The sequence below is a fragment of the Vombatus ursinus genome, unplaced genomic scaffold (genome assembly GCF_900497805.2).
Source record: "Vombatus ursinus unplaced genomic scaffold, bare-nosed wombat genome assembly UNPS02014811.1, whole genome shotgun sequence".
Taxonomy (NCBI): Eukaryota; Metazoa; Chordata; class Mammalia; order Diprotodontia; family Vombatidae; genus Vombatus; species Vombatus ursinus.
The window spans coordinates 8206449-8223849 of record NW_020954589.1 but is presented as its reverse complement, the minus strand read 5'-3'; the positions used below and the strand labels follow the sequence as shown (position 1 = coordinate 8223849).

The 17401-nt window shown below is 38.9% G+C and overlaps 1 non-coding gene and 1 pseudogene across 1 annotated transcript; both read left to right on the top strand.

Annotated features, from left to right (window-relative positions):
* The first annotated feature begins 1853 nt into the window (after window positions 1-1853).
* LOC114053668 lies at window positions 1854-1956 on the top strand. Its single transcript, XR_003570403.1, has one exon. It is a non-coding gene; the product is annotated as a U6 spliceosomal RNA (small nuclear RNA).
* A 780-nt stretch (window positions 1957-2736) lies between these two features.
* On the top strand, window positions 2737-5581 carry LOC114053580 (annotated as a pseudogene).
* The last annotated feature ends 11820 nt before the right edge of the window (window positions 5582-17401 follow it).

The window sequence follows — 17401 nt, the reverse complement described above, 5'->3', positions numbered from 1 at the left end:
CAAATAGTATGCTTCAATCTGCATTCAAACTCCATAGTTTTTTCTTTGGATGTGGATGACATTTTCCATCATGAGACCTTTGGAGATGTCTTAGGTCCTTGCATTGCTGAGAAGGGCTAAATCTATCAAAGTTAGTCATCACACAATATGGCTGTTACTGTGTACAACATTCTCCTGGTTCTGCTCACTTCATTCAGCATCAGTCCATACATGTCTTTCCAGGTTTTTCTGAAGTCCATTTGCACATCATTTCTTAAAGCACAATAATATTCCGTTACATTCATATACCACAACTTGTTCAACCATTCCCCAATTGATAGGTATACCCTCAATTTCTAATTCTTTGCCTCCACAAAAAGAGCTGCTATAAATATTTTTGTAAGTGTGGGTCCTTTTCCCATTTGTATGATCTTTTTGGTATACAGCCTTAGAAGTGTTATTGCTGGGTCAAAGGATATGCACATTTTTATAGCCCTTTGGGCATAGTTCCAAATTGCTCTCCAAAATGGTTGGATCATTTCACAACTCCACCAGCAATGCATTAGTGTTCCAATTTTCCCACATCTTCTCCAACATTTATCATTTTCCTGTTTTGTCATGTTGGCCAATCTGATAGGTGTGATGTGGTACCTCAGAGTTGTTTTGAACAAATCCTTTTCTTCAGGGGATTTGTTCTGTGAAGTTTGGATTCAGTCAAAGGGCAATACTTGAGGACCTAGAGAGCTACAGCCAGTGTGCATCTTCCTGGGCCCTGCAGGGAACAAAAGAACCAGAAAATCTTGGTACGTGAGCCACCTGTGAGCATGCATGCACACCTCCTTTTGTGGAGGAGTGAAGCCACACTCTGTTGTCAGGAGCAAGGCCTGGTAAGAGACAGTTGTACTCAAACCCTCACCCACTGCCTTTTCAGTGTACATGAGCCCCTACCTCAGCTGCAGCTGCCTCACCCCCAGCAACCACCAGCCCTGCTGCCCTCAGTCCAGCCGCCCACCAGCCCCCACCTCCCAGGTACAGAAGCTCACCTCTTGTCTGCATCAGTCACCCCAGTCACATCAAAGCTGGATAAAGTCATCGCTAAAGGGAGAAGAGCAACCATGTGAACTGGCAACTTTTTTTTAACCAGAAAGAACAAATGCAGCCCATCAATCTATCCAAGGTTCAGTAGTATCACACCTTCAACTTTATTATAAGGAGGAACATTATTGAAGTGTAAAAAGGATAATTTTGATTATTTCAAATTAAAATTTCTAGTGCAAATAAAACCTATGTAGTTAAGAATAAATGGAATGCAGAAAATTGGGGGAAAACTTTCATAGACAATCTCTCAGGATGTTGGAATATTGTGGTGGTGTAGGAAATGATGAGCTGTTTGATTTAAAAAACTTGGAAAGACTTGGACCTATGAAAGGAGTTATTATTCACCTTCAGAGAAACAGATGATAAGTGGAAATAAACATACCAAGGTCTTAGGTATATGTGTGTATGAGTGTCTAAGTGTAAATATGTGTATGTTTATAGATATCTGTGTACGTGTATATATTGATGCATTATTACAGCCTTCTTTTAGGGTAGGAGGGGGGAGGGGAAAATAAAATAAATAGTGCACAGCCAAGAACAAAAGAAAACCAACAAGGAAGCAAAGAAAAGCTAGGCAGCTTTGAAAACAATGTGAATATTTATTATAAAGGATTTCTTGAAATGGAAATGTATTGTTTTATATGGAATCCTCTCTTAATGGTCTGCTGTGTACATGGCAATATTTTTTCCCTCCTATTTTGTATTTAAGTTTAAAATAAAAAAAAATTTGACCAAACACCCCTCCCCCCCTCCCCCCTTCCCCCCTCTCTCCCCCTTTGCTTCAGCAGTACATATACTAAAATTGGAATGATACAGAGAAGATTAGCATGGACCCTGAGCAAGGATGACAGGCAAATTCGAGAAGCATTTCAAAACAAAACAAAACAAAACAAAACAAAACAAAACAAAACAAAACAAAACCCTAGTCACTTAAGTATTGTGTATTCTATTGAATTGAGAACAAAAACTAAGGTTGCTCACATTTTCTTGAGGTGGAGTTGGGGGAAAATGCAAAGAGAAGGAAAGAGGAATTTCAGGAGGGAGAATGCCCTGCCATCTTAGGGCCATCAGCTCAGGGTCTGGTGGCATTGAAGTTGAAGGAAGCCTTGTGTTTTCCCCCACACCAGCCCTCTTCGTTCAGCTGCCAGCTTTGTAAAACAAGGCTTTAGAACTCCAGGAAATGAGACTGGACTTGTGAATTCACTGATCTAGGGAAGTCCCAGATGAAGAAATTCTTTCTAACTAAAAAGTCAAGTTAGCACCTTCTCTGCACTTTATAGTTTCAGCCTCTTATAACCTTCCTGTTACCAGGGGCTTATTTAGTTTTTTTTTTGTTGTTGTTTTTTGGCCAAGGTCTACTTTTCTTCTGGCAACTTGTTGTTTTAGTTGTTGGGGGTTGGGGGTGGGGAGATTCCCATTGAAATCTCAGTTCACACCTACTTTTCCTGAGTAATTAGATACGAGGCCACACCCTTCTCTGACTAGTCCTTTGTAGGAGGTACTTCTTCGATATAAATGGAGGGAATGCAAACTGGAGAACAGCAGCAAATCCTACGTTGGAATCTTCAACAGAGAGTTGCTGCAAGAGAGAAAAACAGATCGTCCGTCGGTTAGATCAGATATCTGCAGCCAACCTTGATGCCCATGGTCCCCTTACCGATGACAATGATGAAGCCAGGGGCTTCTGCCACCAGTCAGGGCAATTCGGTGGTCAGCAGTACCATGGCAACTGCTTTGTCCTTCAGAAACGGCAAAATCGGTACCACCACCATGGTGCAAACTTTGAATGCGAGTAATGGGATGAACTCACCGCATATAGAAAATGGTGTTGCTTTTGCTGGGACTCTGCCCCCGCCGCCGCAGCTGCTGCCTCCGCAGTCACCCTAATCAACTACGGACCAGGCTCCGTGGTGTTGCCCCTGGGGAAGGAAAATGCTCTCAATGTTGTTTTGCCTTCAGCTTCTTCTAACGCTGTCATCCAGACTTCTTCCCTCAGCACTGCTGTGTCCTCTTCTTCCTCATCCACCGTTATCTCCTCCCCCAGCACTGGAAAAGTGGGACCCACCGTGGCACTAGTCAGGCCACCAATTCACACAGCAGGACCTGCTGCAGCTTCTGTTGCTGCAACTACCCGGAATGAGAGCAATACTGTGATCAATTTAACTACCAATGTGCGGAGTTTGCCTGCCACTGCTGCTGCTTCTGCAGCCATTGTGGGTTCTGGAGTTTCTCATCAGGCATCCCTTGTGAACAGTCAACTTGGCTCTAGCATGCCAACCACAGCCACCACACAGGCCATCAAATCAGAGTCCCCTAAAACGATTGTGCAGGAAGTGTCTCAACGGCAAACACTGACAATCAGTGGCCAGTCTACCACAGGAGGTAACATGATCATTGAGCAAACTAGGCAAGATGTTATTCCCAATCCTAGTGGGATACCACCTCCTCCTCCAGCTCCTGGGACCCCTACAGGGATAGCTAAAGGCACTGTCAATACAATGGCACAAAGTCTGCCAAAGACTTCAACAGCTGTTATAGGTGTTATTCAAGCACCCTGTCTGTCTCCACCACTTCAGAATCCTATAAATATTAAAAATGTTCAGGTACCTCCAGGTATGGTCCTTATTCGATGTGAGAATGGACAGTTGTTAATGCTTACTCAACAGGCCTTGGCACAGATGAAGGGCCAGACCCAGGCTCAGTCAGAGCCTCGGAATATCATGGCACTATGCCCTGCAACTACCACCCGCGCACCTCCTGTTCATAAATCAACTGTGCAAGCTCCTGGAACACCAATAATTGCACAGCAAGTGACACCAACTACCACACTTAAGCAAGTGTCTCAGGCACAGAAAACTGTACAACCAACTAAAACAACACAAGGCTCTCTTGTAGTACAGCCTCAGATTGTTGTGGGTGCACAGACAGCTGCATTAGGAACAGCCTCCACTGCACAGCCTGAAGCTCATCAGGGTGCTGCACAAGTAGCCACAACAGCTTCTGCTGCTGTCACAGAAACAATGGAAAATGGGAAGAAATGTAAGAATTTTCTATCCACATTAATAAAACTGGCCTCCTCTGGCAAACAGTCTACAGAGACAGCAGCAAAGATCAAAGAATTAGTACAGAACTTGCTGGATGGGAAAACTGGAGCAGAAGATTTTACCAGCAGGTTATATGGAGAACTGAATTCTTCACCTCAACCTTACCTCCTGCCATTCCTGAAGAAGAGTTTACCTGCTTTGAGACAGTTAACACCAGATTCGGCAGGTTTTATCCAGCAAAGTCAGCAACAGCAGCCCAGGACACAGGCAACAACTGCCTTGGCTGCAGTGGTGCTGAGTAGCTCCGTTCAGCCCACAGCAGGGGAGACAGCTGTCACAGTCACAAACGCTCTTCAGACGCCGGTCATCAGCCTGACACAACCCGCACCAGTTAGCAAACAAGGACAACCTGCATCTCTGGTTATTCGACAACCTCGGAAACCAGGGGCGTTGGCAAAACCTCCACAAGTAACATTGACACAAACTCCCGCAGACAGTGTTGCAAAAGCCACACAATCATCTCATACTCAATACTCCTCAGCAAATTCAACTAAATCAGCTTAAAACAATTCCCATGGTCAAACCGCCTGTATTATTTGGCACCAACATTCCTTCTACGGTTTTGGCGCAAGCGTCTGATGCACAAAAGAATAAACCTAAAGAACCTGGAGCAGATTCTTTCAGGAATCAAGACGATATTAATGATGTTACCTCCATGGCTGGAGTAAACTTATCAGAGGAGAGTGCAAGGATATTGGCAACAAATTCTGAATTAGTGGGCACATTAACAAGGTCTTGTCAAGATGAAACCTTTCTCCTTTCAGCACCTTTGCAAAGAAGGATACTAGAAATAGTTAAAAAGCATGGAATAACAGAACTGCATCCTGATGTAGTAAGTTACGTGTCACGTGCAACACAGCAAAGGCTACAAAGCCTCATAGAAAAAGTATCAGTAAGTGCCCAACGAAGGTATCTTTCTTATTATTATAAGGGTGATGAAAGATACAAACAGGCAAGTGATGTCTGGGCACAGCTCAAATTCTTTGATCAGCTTGATCAAATTGAAAAACGGAGAAAAGATGAACAAGACAGAGAAATTTTAATGTGAGCAGCAAAATCTCGATCTAGGCAAGAAGATCCAGAACAACTTAGGTTGAAACAGAAGGCAAAGGAGATGCAGCAAGAGCTAGCACAGCAGAGGCAAAGGGATACGAACTTAACTGCATTAGAGGCAATTGGTCCTAGGAGAAAAAGGAAAGTGGATGGATTCTCTGGGACCGGGATCAGGGACAGAAGGGTCTGGAAAAAGTACAGCGGTTTTGAGAAGTTCTGGAGTTGGACCAACTAGACAGTTTACACAGAGGATAACTTGGGTCAGCCTCAGGGATCTGATATTTTGTTTAGAAAATGAGCGAGAGACAAGACATTCACTATCGCTATACAAAGCATTCCTTAAGTAAAATGGAAAAGATCAAGGTATTTTTGATGGGGAGGCCTAGGGATATTTTTATATATTTGCAGATTATGCCTTTTTTTGTAACAAGTAAATGAGATATTGTTTTAAAAAAAAACAGCCGCCTCTTTACATGGAACAGATTCATATTCCTGTTTATATATAAATCAACTCTTCAGTATGAAAGAAAGCCCGTTTCTCTAACACTGAGACTATTTACAAGGGCCTGTGGATATTATTGGAGACAATTCAATCTTAACAGATAAAGACGATGAAGATGAAGATTTTGAGGAAGAAAGTGATGATGATATTACAGCTTTACTGGCAGAACTAGGGAAAAATTAAAAAAAAAAAAAAAGAGCTGAAGAACAAGCCCAGAAGGAACAATAACAAAAGACTGAAGAAAAATTTGGAGGGAAAAAATCCTCAAGGAAAACCCTTTCCTTAATCTCACTGGTCCTTCTCACCTCAGACCAACTTCAAAGTAAAGAGAAGATGCGATGATGTGGTCTTTAAGAACTGTGCTGAAGGAGAAGATGAGCTGAAAAAGGATAAAAGATTTGTAAATGATATCCTTTTATCAGAATTTCACAAGATGTTCATGGAGAAATATATCAAATAGTACAGTTTTATGTGCTCAGTTATTAAAACGGGGCTCATTCAAACTTTAAGGGTCAATCTGGCTTTACTTTGGTCAGGATTTTCTTTCTATGTTTTTATTGGCTTATAGATTTCCTGCATTTAAAATTCTAAAATACCTTTGTTTTGTCAATAATACTTTATTTGATAATGGCATCCTAGATCTAGGAATTTGTTTAACTCCTCATCCTGCATTCTTGATTTATCATTTAATAAACCAGTTTGTGTTCTGTGAACATTTCCAATTCTTCTGTTTTTTTTCCTTGTAAAAATGTTGTATGGGAAAATATGATTTTCAATAACAATTTTAATTGTTTAAAAGAAATCCTTAATCTAGTAAGAGAAGGGAATGCTCTTGTCACTCTCCAAAATTTTTCTTCCTTTTTCTCCTAGAATAAGTTTCTGCCTCATTGAGAAGGAAACTGAACAGTATTTAGCCAAGAACAGCTTTGTGTTCTTATCGACTATTTTGAAAAGAGCCCATATCCTGTCATAGGAAAAAGGGAAGAACTAGCAACAAGGATCAATATTGATGAGTCTGTCGGTTGTTGTTCTTTATTCTTGAAGAGGACCAAAATGACATCATTTGTGTTAGAGTAAAGTTACAATGCATCCAGCTATGGCTGATCAGACCAGTACAAACTCAGGTCAGGCACAAATAGTTCATGTGAAGATTTGGGGTGGATTCTCTAAATTTGTGCATCTTGAATTTCTTTTGAGCTACTTCAATTCTGATTTGCTCATAGAGTACAGCACCTTCTCTGGGGAGAGCACGCCAGGATGGGCTGTCCCGGGCCCATGTCTCCCACACCACATAATCAATTAAGAGAGACTTTCAGAGTGTCCTTGTATAGCTTCTTCTGACAACCATATGAGTGGTTGAACTGTGTGAGTTCTCCATAAAATAGTCTTTTAGGGAAGTTTACATCTGGTATTCCAACAATATGGCCATCCTGGAATAGTTGTGCTTTTGCAGGAGAGTTTGAATGCTTGACAGTTTAGTTTGAGAAAGGACCTTAGTGTCTGGTATCTTATCCTTCCAGGTGATCTTCAGAATCTTCCTAAGACAATTCAAATGGAAATGATTCAGTTTCCTCCCATGGTGCTGGTATACTGTCCAAGTTTCGCAGGCATACGACAATGAGATCAGCACAATGGCTCTGTAGACTTTCAGTTTGGTAGTCAGTCTAATACCTCTTCTCTCCCACATTTTTGCCCAGGTATGAGATATATTCCCATTCCATCCCCTTCTTAAACTCCCTGGCTTCTTTGCAAGGACAGTTCAGGTACCATATCTTGTCCCCAAGGCCTTTCCTGCCACACTGCCATACTCACACGCTGGTTAATGGTCTTTACTTCTTGACATAACTTTGTGTTTATTTTTGTGTCCTTGAAGTATGGCTCCATGGGAACAACACTGGTTCTGGAGTCAGAGGAGGTCAGGTGCAAACCAGCTTATGCCACTTCCTACCTGGGTGGTTTCGCTTCTCCAGGCCTCAGTTATTTCCTTGATCAAATGAGGGGAGGGCACTCAGCAGTTTCTGAGGTCTCTCATACCTTGAAAATAAATTACCAAAGGGCCACAGAGGTTATTATACCACCTACTCTTAACCCTACAAATACCAAAAACCTCACAGAGATTATATGTGAACTCTGAAAAGTAAAATAAAACAAATTCAGATACCAAAGAGATTATAGGCAAAAAGACTTCTTTAGTGTATTGGAGGAAACTAAATAGATACAAGATCCAAGTTTTCTGCTAAGACTGAGGAGACCCAAGCCTTTCAAGCTAAGCCTTGATACATATAGTTGTGGCTAAACAAAGAACAAGGCAGTGAAATGTAACAGCAACAATGAGGCAAGTTTGCCTAGTGACAAAAAGTCTATTCATCACTAGGCTTCGTGATAGGAATGTGGTTGCTGCAGGTGTCGGTTTTTTTTTTTTCTCTTTTTTGGATGAAGTAGTTCCAGAAATTTATTTAAAAGACAGTAAGAAAAACAAATGAGAATTTTTTTTCCATCTTTGTTTACCAAGAGATTAAAAAGAATATATACAAGTTGAATGTCCTGAATCTCCTTCCAAGTCATGTTATTGTTGTCCAGTCAAAGAAGTCATGGGGTCATCTGGCCTCTGGCATTTCATCCTGTATACCTCCATTTCCTCTTCTGTAGGTTTCTTCTGTAGTGCCTCTTTCTCTTATCTAGCTACATGATCCCCTTGCTGTGCAGCAGGTGGGCCCTCTCAGCATTTAATGTCCTTTTCAGTTTTTTATGTCTGTTCTTTTCTTCACCCTCACTGTCAGAATTACTTTTCCTTTGTTTCTTCTTCTTCTTCTCCTCTTTCTGTTTCCCTTGGTTGAGCTCTATTAGAGTTTTTGGTCTGCTTGTTTGATCTTCTCCTATACCATCATCAGGAAGAGATTCAGTTGCATTAGCAATTTCCTTCCCAGCTTCTCCAGTACAGTAGAAAAATGTGACAAAGGAATGACAGTACTTGTACCCCCATCTACCTTCTTTCCAATAGGATCCCTAGATACATGCATGATTTTTGATCTTGACAACCTCCTCATACTTAGAGCAGGCAAGAGCTCATTTTTGGCCTTTGATCATTGTTCCACATCTTGAATATTCCACATGATCTTCTATTTGAGCTAATAATAACTCAGAAGGAGGAGCATCTAGATGTTCTTGACCTCCATACTTCTCTAGGATGCTTTCTTTCTGTTGTTCTTTGAAATTGGAATTGTACCCACGTCTTCCTACCTCCAGGGGTAGCCATCTCTCAGCATTTGCACCAGGCATTTCAATTCTGCACCTTCTTCTCCAGAACCCTCACTCCTTAGCTAAGTTGCAGATGACACAGATAAATACATCATGGAGCCTCTAAACTACCTAAGGCCTATTCAGTTTCATAAGTACCAACTACCTACTCTGTCCAGGGAACTTTGCTAAAATTGGGATACTAAAACAAAGATGTAAGGGACAGAGGAGAGAAGGAACCTGAGGACAGACCTCCTGGATTACACATAGTGAAGGTAGAAAAGGAGGAAGAAAAGTTAGAAGGACCAGTCAGATGTAGAATAAAAACACATTAGAGACCAAGGGAAGGAGGGTTGAAGGAGGTACAGAAGTATCAGCTATCACAGTGAGACCAATCTCACAGGGTAGAGAGAATTTGATTGTTTCTGTAAAGTAACTTTCCAAAGCCTTTTTCTCCCTTTCCTCTTGGAACAGGTTTCTGCCTCATCAGGAAGGAAATATGCAGTATTTGGGAAAGAGCAATTGAGGCTTTTATCAACTAAGTTCAAAGGAAGCAATTTTTCCTGATATTGGAGAAAGCAAAGAAATTTCAGAGAAGGTCAGTATTGATGAGGAAAGAATACAGATAGGTACGTTCAGAGCTTATGCAGTTATATGTAACATATATATATATATATATATACCTACATATACCATATAAACACATATACATATAAACACAGGCATGTATATCTATATAGAAATGTACATATAACCTTCTGCACTCTCTCACAGATTACATGAAAATAGCCTGTATTGTTTATCCTCTCCATATACCAAAAGGCTGATATATATTTAAGCACTTCCACTAAAGTCTTACTGCCATGCTTCATTGTAATATGGAATCAAACCTAGACTTCTTTTAAAATTTTAAAATAAAAAAATTAAAACAAATTAAAAAAATCCCTCTCATTTCCTAATACTACTTCCTACTCCAAACAAACAGAACCTTTCCTGGTAACAAAGAAGGACAGTTAAGCAAAGCACATGAAGATATTGGCCATGTGTAATACCATATGTCTCCTTTGGTGGTAAACCACGTCTTGACCAAGAAGAGAGAAGCAGAAATGTTCATAAGTGTTCTTAATCCAATATTAATCATATCATTGTTCTGAGTTGTGATGTCTTGATGTTTTCCCGAGTTTCTATGAATTCTTTATAATATTGGGTCATTACATTCATATGCTACAACATATTCATACATTTCCCCTATAACAGTCTTTGTTTCAAAGGATACATTTTTAGAACTGAAAGGCAACTCTGAGACAATCTAGTCTAACTTCTTCATTTTAGAGGATACTGGGGCTTGGTCATCGTAATTATACAGGGTTGAATTTGCCTTATGCCCCTCCCTCCCTTTCTGTTGTGATTCTTGACATTGTTATAGTAGGAATCATGAATAAAATGAAAGCTGTGATCTCATTTGTGTGGGGAACTTCCAGCTGAGGACAACCCTTCTGCCAATGCAGATCAGCAATCATTCTAAAAATTACAGTCTAGGAGTTGCTCCAGCAGGAAGAGGCTATGACTAGCCTAGGGTCACACAGACAAGGGTCACAGATATGAAGCTGCTCTCAGGAAGTTGTCAAATAGGACACCAGGTTGGCTATGGGAGAAGCTCCACCAGACTGCCATGTATTAGATCTGGCTCTCTCTAAGGTGACTTTGGCTTTTGCTTGGGCCATTATAGCACCATCCCCATTTAGAGCTGTTTTTGCTCTTGTAAACAACCCATAATGACATTTCAGATTCTCAAAAATCCAAAAAAATCTAGACCTTTCTTTTTTGTTTCATGTGTAGCTTCCTTTCATGCCCACGGAAACAAGATGGACTGTATGAAGTCGTCCTCTTGGGATTACTTTGTGTTTTCCCGTTACAATGGGATGTTCCCAATAGAATATAAGTTGCTCCCTCTACTTCTTTTTTCTCTCAATATCCTTTTATTGCTATTTCCACAATGCTTTATATTGAACAGGTCCAGGGTCAAAAATAAAAACACTGGCAAGCAATTTTTACGTTAAGAATACTTATACCTGAGAATCCATTAAGATTTTTGCAGCAGAGCAAGGTCCTGTTTGAAGGCTCTACTCTGCGCACCTTTCAATTCCTATATAACTTTATTTCAGTTGAAGACCTAATCTATCAGAATCACACATTCATTCATACTGTTTAAATAAAACTAAGGTTTGAACATAATCAACATGTCTTTAAAAAACTTTGTATTATTATCATCTTAACCGACATTAACACTTTCCTATGCAAAGAAGAACAGAAAAATAAGACTATCTAAAACTGTGATTCTCCACTATGCACAGCTGGGTTATTTTCTAGGTATACTTTAGACTTAGCAAAGTAGCTCCAACACTGGCCTGCTCTGCTTCAGACTTCCCCATGTGTCCATAGTCAGGGAAGTAGGTGGTTGAATCCTAAGTAGTTTTCTTCTTCTTGGCAGATGGCCTCTCAAATACATCTTGTACCCGAGCTGCTTTTTGCTTGAAGATCTTGGTATTTTGGGCACTCTCTTGCCCCTAAGCTGAATCAAAGGAAGTGGTGTCTTGATCCACAAGGTGGGTGTATTTGGTTCTGCCCGACCATCCAAAGTTGTTGACCTGCATAACTTTGGGAAGGATTGTCTTATCGAAATGATCCTCCAGGGGGGGAGCACTGAAGTCTCTCTTGTATATTTCTTCCTCTTCATCCATAAAGAAAGCACTCCGGTGACAGTACTTCTGCAAGAACTTGTAAAACAATTCCTTAAAAAGTAGAATGGTTTAAATGGAAAGGAAGGTACAAAAGCTAACTGAAGAAAACAGTTCCTTAAAAATTATAATAGCTCAAGTGGAAGCTAATGAATCTATGAGACAACAAGTATCAGTCAAATAAAATTTAAAAAATGAAAAAATGGAAGAAAATATAAAAACCTCATTGGAAAAAAGACTGACCTGGAAAATAGATCCAGGAGAGATGACTTGAGAATAATTGGTCTACCTGATAGCCATGATAAAAAAAAATGAGCCTGGATAGAATCTTTCAAGAAATTATCAAGGAAAACTGCCCTGAGGTCTTAGAACCAGAGAGTAAAATAGTCATTGAAAGAATCTACTGATCACATCCTGAAAGGGATCCCCAAATGAAAACTCAAAGGAATATTGCAGCCAAATTCCAGAAGTATCAGGTTAAGGAGAAAATACTGCAAGCAGCCAGAAAGAAACAATTTAAATTGTGTAGAATCACAGTCAGGATTATGCAAGACCTAGCAACTTCTACATTAATGGATCAGAGGACTTGGAATTTGATATTGTGGAAGACCAAGGAGCTTGGATTACAATCAAGAATCAACTATCCAGTAAAATTGAGCATAATATTTCAGGAGAGGAGGTGGACATTCAATGAAATAGGGAACTTTTAATAATTCCTGATGAAAAAAACAGAGCTGAACAGAAAATTCAGTCTTCAAATATAAGACTCAAGAGAGGCATAAAAAGATAAACAGGAAAGAAAAAAAATTATTCAATAAGAGTAAACTATTTACATTCCTATATGGAAGATAATACTTGTAACTCTTGAGAATTGTGTTTTTACTGCAACATTTAGAAGGGGTATACATAGACTAAGGGTGTGGGTATAAGTTCACTTTGATGTGATGATAAAAAAATTGAGGGGTGAAATTGTGCTGGGAGAAGAGGAAAGGACAGGGTAGAAAAGGGTAAATTACATCACATAAAGAGGTGCAAAGACCTATTATAGTAGAGGGAAAGAAGAGAGGGAGGCAAGCATTGTTTGAAGCTTACTTTCATCAGATTTGGCTGAAATAGGGAATAACATACACACTCAGTTGGGTATAGAAATCTATCTTACCCTATAAAATTAGGAGGGGAAAGGGATGGAAAAGGGAGGGGGGCTGGTAGAAGTGAGGGTAGATTGAGGGAGGGTAGATTGAGGGAGGTCATGGTCAGAAGCAAAACATTGGTGAGGAGGGAAAGGGTGAAAGGAGAGAGAAAAGCATAAAACAGGGTAGGGAAAGGATGGAGAGAAAGTCACAGTTATTAATCATAACTATGAATGTGAATGGGATGAACTTTCCCATAAAACAGAAGCAGATAGTAGAATGGATTAAAAACCAGAATCCAACAATATGTTGTTTACAAGAAACACATTTGAAGCAGAGATACACATAGGATAAAGGTAAAAGGCTGGGGCAGAATATATTATGATTCAGATGAAGTAGAAAAAAAAAAGCAGGGGTAGCAATCCTGGTCTCAGACAAAGTAAAAGCAAAAAATATATCTAATTAAAAGAGATAAGGAAAAAAACTACATCTTGCTAAAAGGTACCATAAACAATGAAGTAATATCAATACTAAACACATGCACCAAGTGCTATAACATCCAAATTCTTAGAGGAGATATTAAGGGAGTTACAGGAAGAAATAGACAACAAAACTATACTAGTAGGGGACCTCAGTTTTTCCCTCTCAGAACTAGATCAATCTAACCACAAAATAAACAAGAAAGAAGTTAAGGAGGTAAATAGAGTTTTGGAAAAGTTAGATATGGTAACCTCTGTAGAAAATTGAATGGGGACAGAAAGGAATTTATGTTTTCTCAGCAGTACATGGTATCTGCATGAAAATTGATCATGTTATGGGGCACAAAAACCTTACAAACCAATGCAGAAAGGCAGAAATATTAAATACATCCTTTCAGATCACGAGGCAATAAAAGTTACATGTAATAAAGGGACATGGAAAGAGACTAAAAATTAATTGAAAACTACATAATCTAATTCTGATGAATGAGTGGGCCAAACAACAAATCATAGAAACAATCAATAACTTCATCCAAGAGAAATGACAATCATGAGACAACATACCAAAACTTATGAGATGGAGGGAAGGAGTTTCTTAGGCAAAATTTTATATCTCTAAATGCTTAAGTGAATAAAAGAGAGAAAGAGAAGATCAATGAATTGGGCATGCAACTAAAAAAGCTAGAAAAAGAAGAAATTAAAAATTCCAAATTAGAAATACTGAAAACCAAAGGAGAGATTAATAAAATGGAAATTAAGAAAACTATTGAACTAATAAATAAAACTAATATAAAAATAAAATAGATAAACTTTTAGTTAATTTGATTAAAAGAAAGAAAGAAGAAAACCAAATTATGAACATCAAAAATGAAAAGGGTGAACTCACCACCAATGAAGAGGAAATTAAAGTAATAATTAGGAGCTATTTTGCTCAACTGTATACCAATAAATCTGATGATCTAAGTGAAATGGGTGAATATTTATAAAAATATAAATTGCCCAGATTAACAGAAGAGGAAAGGAAACACTTAAATAATCTCATTTCAGAAAAAGAAATTGAATAAGCCATCAATGAACTCTCTAAGGAAAAAATCTCCAGGGCCAGACAGATTTACAAGTGAGTTATACCAAACATTTAAAGAACAATTAATTCCAATACTATGTCAACCATTTGGAAAAATAGATGAAGAAAGAAGAGTCCTGCCAAATTCTTTTTATGATACAAATATAGTGCTGATACCTAAATCTGGAAGGGCCAAAACAGAGAAAGAAAATTATAGACCAATTTCCCTATTGAATATAGATGCAAAGATTTTAAAGAAAATATTAGCAAAGAGATCACAAAAATTTACCTAGAGGATGGTACACTATGACTAGGTGGGATTTATACCAGGAATGCAGGGCTGGTTTGATATTAAGAAACCTCTCAGCATAATTGACCGTATCAACAACAAAACTAATAGAAACCATTTGATTATCTCAATAGATGCAGAAAAAGCTTTTGACAAAATAAAACACCCATTCCTATTAAAAACAATAGAGAACACAGAAATCAATAGAGTTTTCCTTAAAATGATAAGTAGCGGCTATCTAAACCCATCAGCAAGCATTGTACGTAATGGAGATAAGCTAGAAGCATTCCCGATAAGATCAGGGGTGAAACAAAGATGTCCATTATCACCACTGTTGTTCAATATGGTACTAGAAATGTTAGCTTTAGCAATAAGAGAAGAAAAAAGAAATTGAAGGAATTAAAATAGGCAATGAAGAAACAAAGTTATCGCCCTTTGCAGATGATATGATGGTATACTTAGAGAATTCTAGAGAATCAACTAAAAAGCTACTTGAAATAATTAACAACTTCAGCAAAGTTGCAGGATATAAAATAAACCCACATAAATCATTGGCTATCACTCTTTGCAGATGACATGATGTTATACTTAGTGAATCCCAGAGAATCAAGTAAAAAACTACTTGAAATAATAAACAACTTTAGTAAAGTTGCAGGCTATAAAATAAACCTGCATAAATCATCAGCATTTCTATATATTACCAACAAAGCCCAACAGCAAGAGATGGAAAGAGAAATTCCATTTGAAGTAATGAGACAATATAAAATATTTGGGAGTCTACCTGCCAAGACAAACCCAGGACCTATATGAATACAGTTACAAAACACTTTTCACACAAATAAATCAGATCAAAATAATTGGAAAAATGCCACTTGCACATGGGTAGGCCAAGCTAATGTAACAAAAATGACAATTCTCCCCAAATTAATTTACTTATTCAGTGCCATACCAATCAAACTAACAAAAATGATGTTGTTGGGCTAGACAAAATAACAAAATTCATCTGGAAGAACAAAAGGTCCAAAATATCTAGGGGACTAATGAAAAGAAATGTAAGGGAAGGTGGCCTAGCCACACCAGATCTAAAACTGTATTATAAAGGAGAAATCATCAAAACTACTTGGTACTGGCTAAGAAATAGAGTGGTGGATCAGTGGAATGGGTTAGGTACACAAGACACAGTAGTCAATGATTATAGTAATCTACTGTTTGATAAACTCAAAGACACTAGCTTCTGGGATAAGAATACAATATTTGACAAAAAACTGCTGGGAAAACTGGAAAAGAGCAAGGCAGAAATTAGGCATAGACCAACATCTTACACATTATACCAAGATAAGGTCAAAATGGGTAAATGATTTAGACATAAAGGGTGATACTATAAGCAAATTAAGAGAGCAAGGAACAGTTTACCTGTCAGATCTTTGTAGAATAGAAGAATTTATGACCAAACAAGAGATAGAGAACACCATGACAGGTGAAATGGATAATTTTGGTTACATTAAATTAAAAAGTTTTTGTACAAAGAAAGTCAATGCAACCAAGGTGAGAAGGGAAGCAGAAAGCTGGGAAACAATTTTTACAACCAGTGTCTCTGATAAAGTCCTCATTTCTAAAATATATAGAGAATTGAATTAAATTTGTAAGAAAAGTCATTCCCTAATTGATAAATGATCAAAGGATATGAACAGGCAATTGTCAGAAGAAGAAATTGAAGCTATCTATATTCAAATGAAAAAATGCGACCAAGCCAAGGTGGTGGAGTGAAAGTGGTGACTTGCTTGAGCTCTCCCTCAAACTCCTCCAGATACCTGTAAAAAATGACTCTAAACAAATTCTAGAGCAGCAGAAACCACAAAAAGACAGAGTGAAACAAATTTCCAGCCCAAGACAACCTGGATGGTTGATTGGAAAGGTCTAGCATGCCAGGCTGGGAGAGGAATGCAGTTTAGTGTGGGTGTGCAGGCAAAAACCAGACCTCAGTGAACCTGGAGCAGGCCTCAGAGGACTGAATCGTGGGCACCTGTGGTGGTTTCCATACCTACAAATGCCAAAGACAACTTAGAAGGTCAGTAGGAAAAGTCTGTGACCTTGGTGAGAGAGAAGTTTGGTTCCATCCCCAGTCCCGGTGCAGCCCTGGGGTGGTGGCTGCTTCTGGAGATCAGCTGCTTCTGGAGCTTGGCCCACAGACTGAAAGGGAACTGAGTGGATGATCACAGGGGGATTGCAGGGATCTCTTTGCTGGTGCTGAGGCAGAAATCTCTTGTTTTGCCTGTGCATGGATCTAGGTCACAGTTCTGGGTGGTGGTCTTAGGGTGAGGAGATAACAAAGTCAAAGCTCCTATATCCACTGGCTCTAAGAAAAATATTAAATCAGTCCCAGGCCATGGAAGAGCTCAAAAAGGATTTTTAGAAGCAAGTAAAAGAAGTAGAGGAAAAACTGGGAAGAGAAATGAGAGTGATGCAAGAAAATCATGAAAAACTACTCAACAGCTTACTAAAGGAGAACCCAAAAAAAATACTGAAGAAAATAACATCTTAAAAATAGCCTAACCCAAATGGCAAAAGAGGTCCAAAAAGCCACTGAGGAGAAGAATGCCTTCAAAAGCAGAATTGGCCAAATGGAAAAGGAAGTCCAAAAGCTCACTGAAGAACATGCTTCCTTAAAAATTAGAATGGAGCAATTGGAAGCTAGTGATTTTATGAGAAATCAAGACATTGTAAAACAA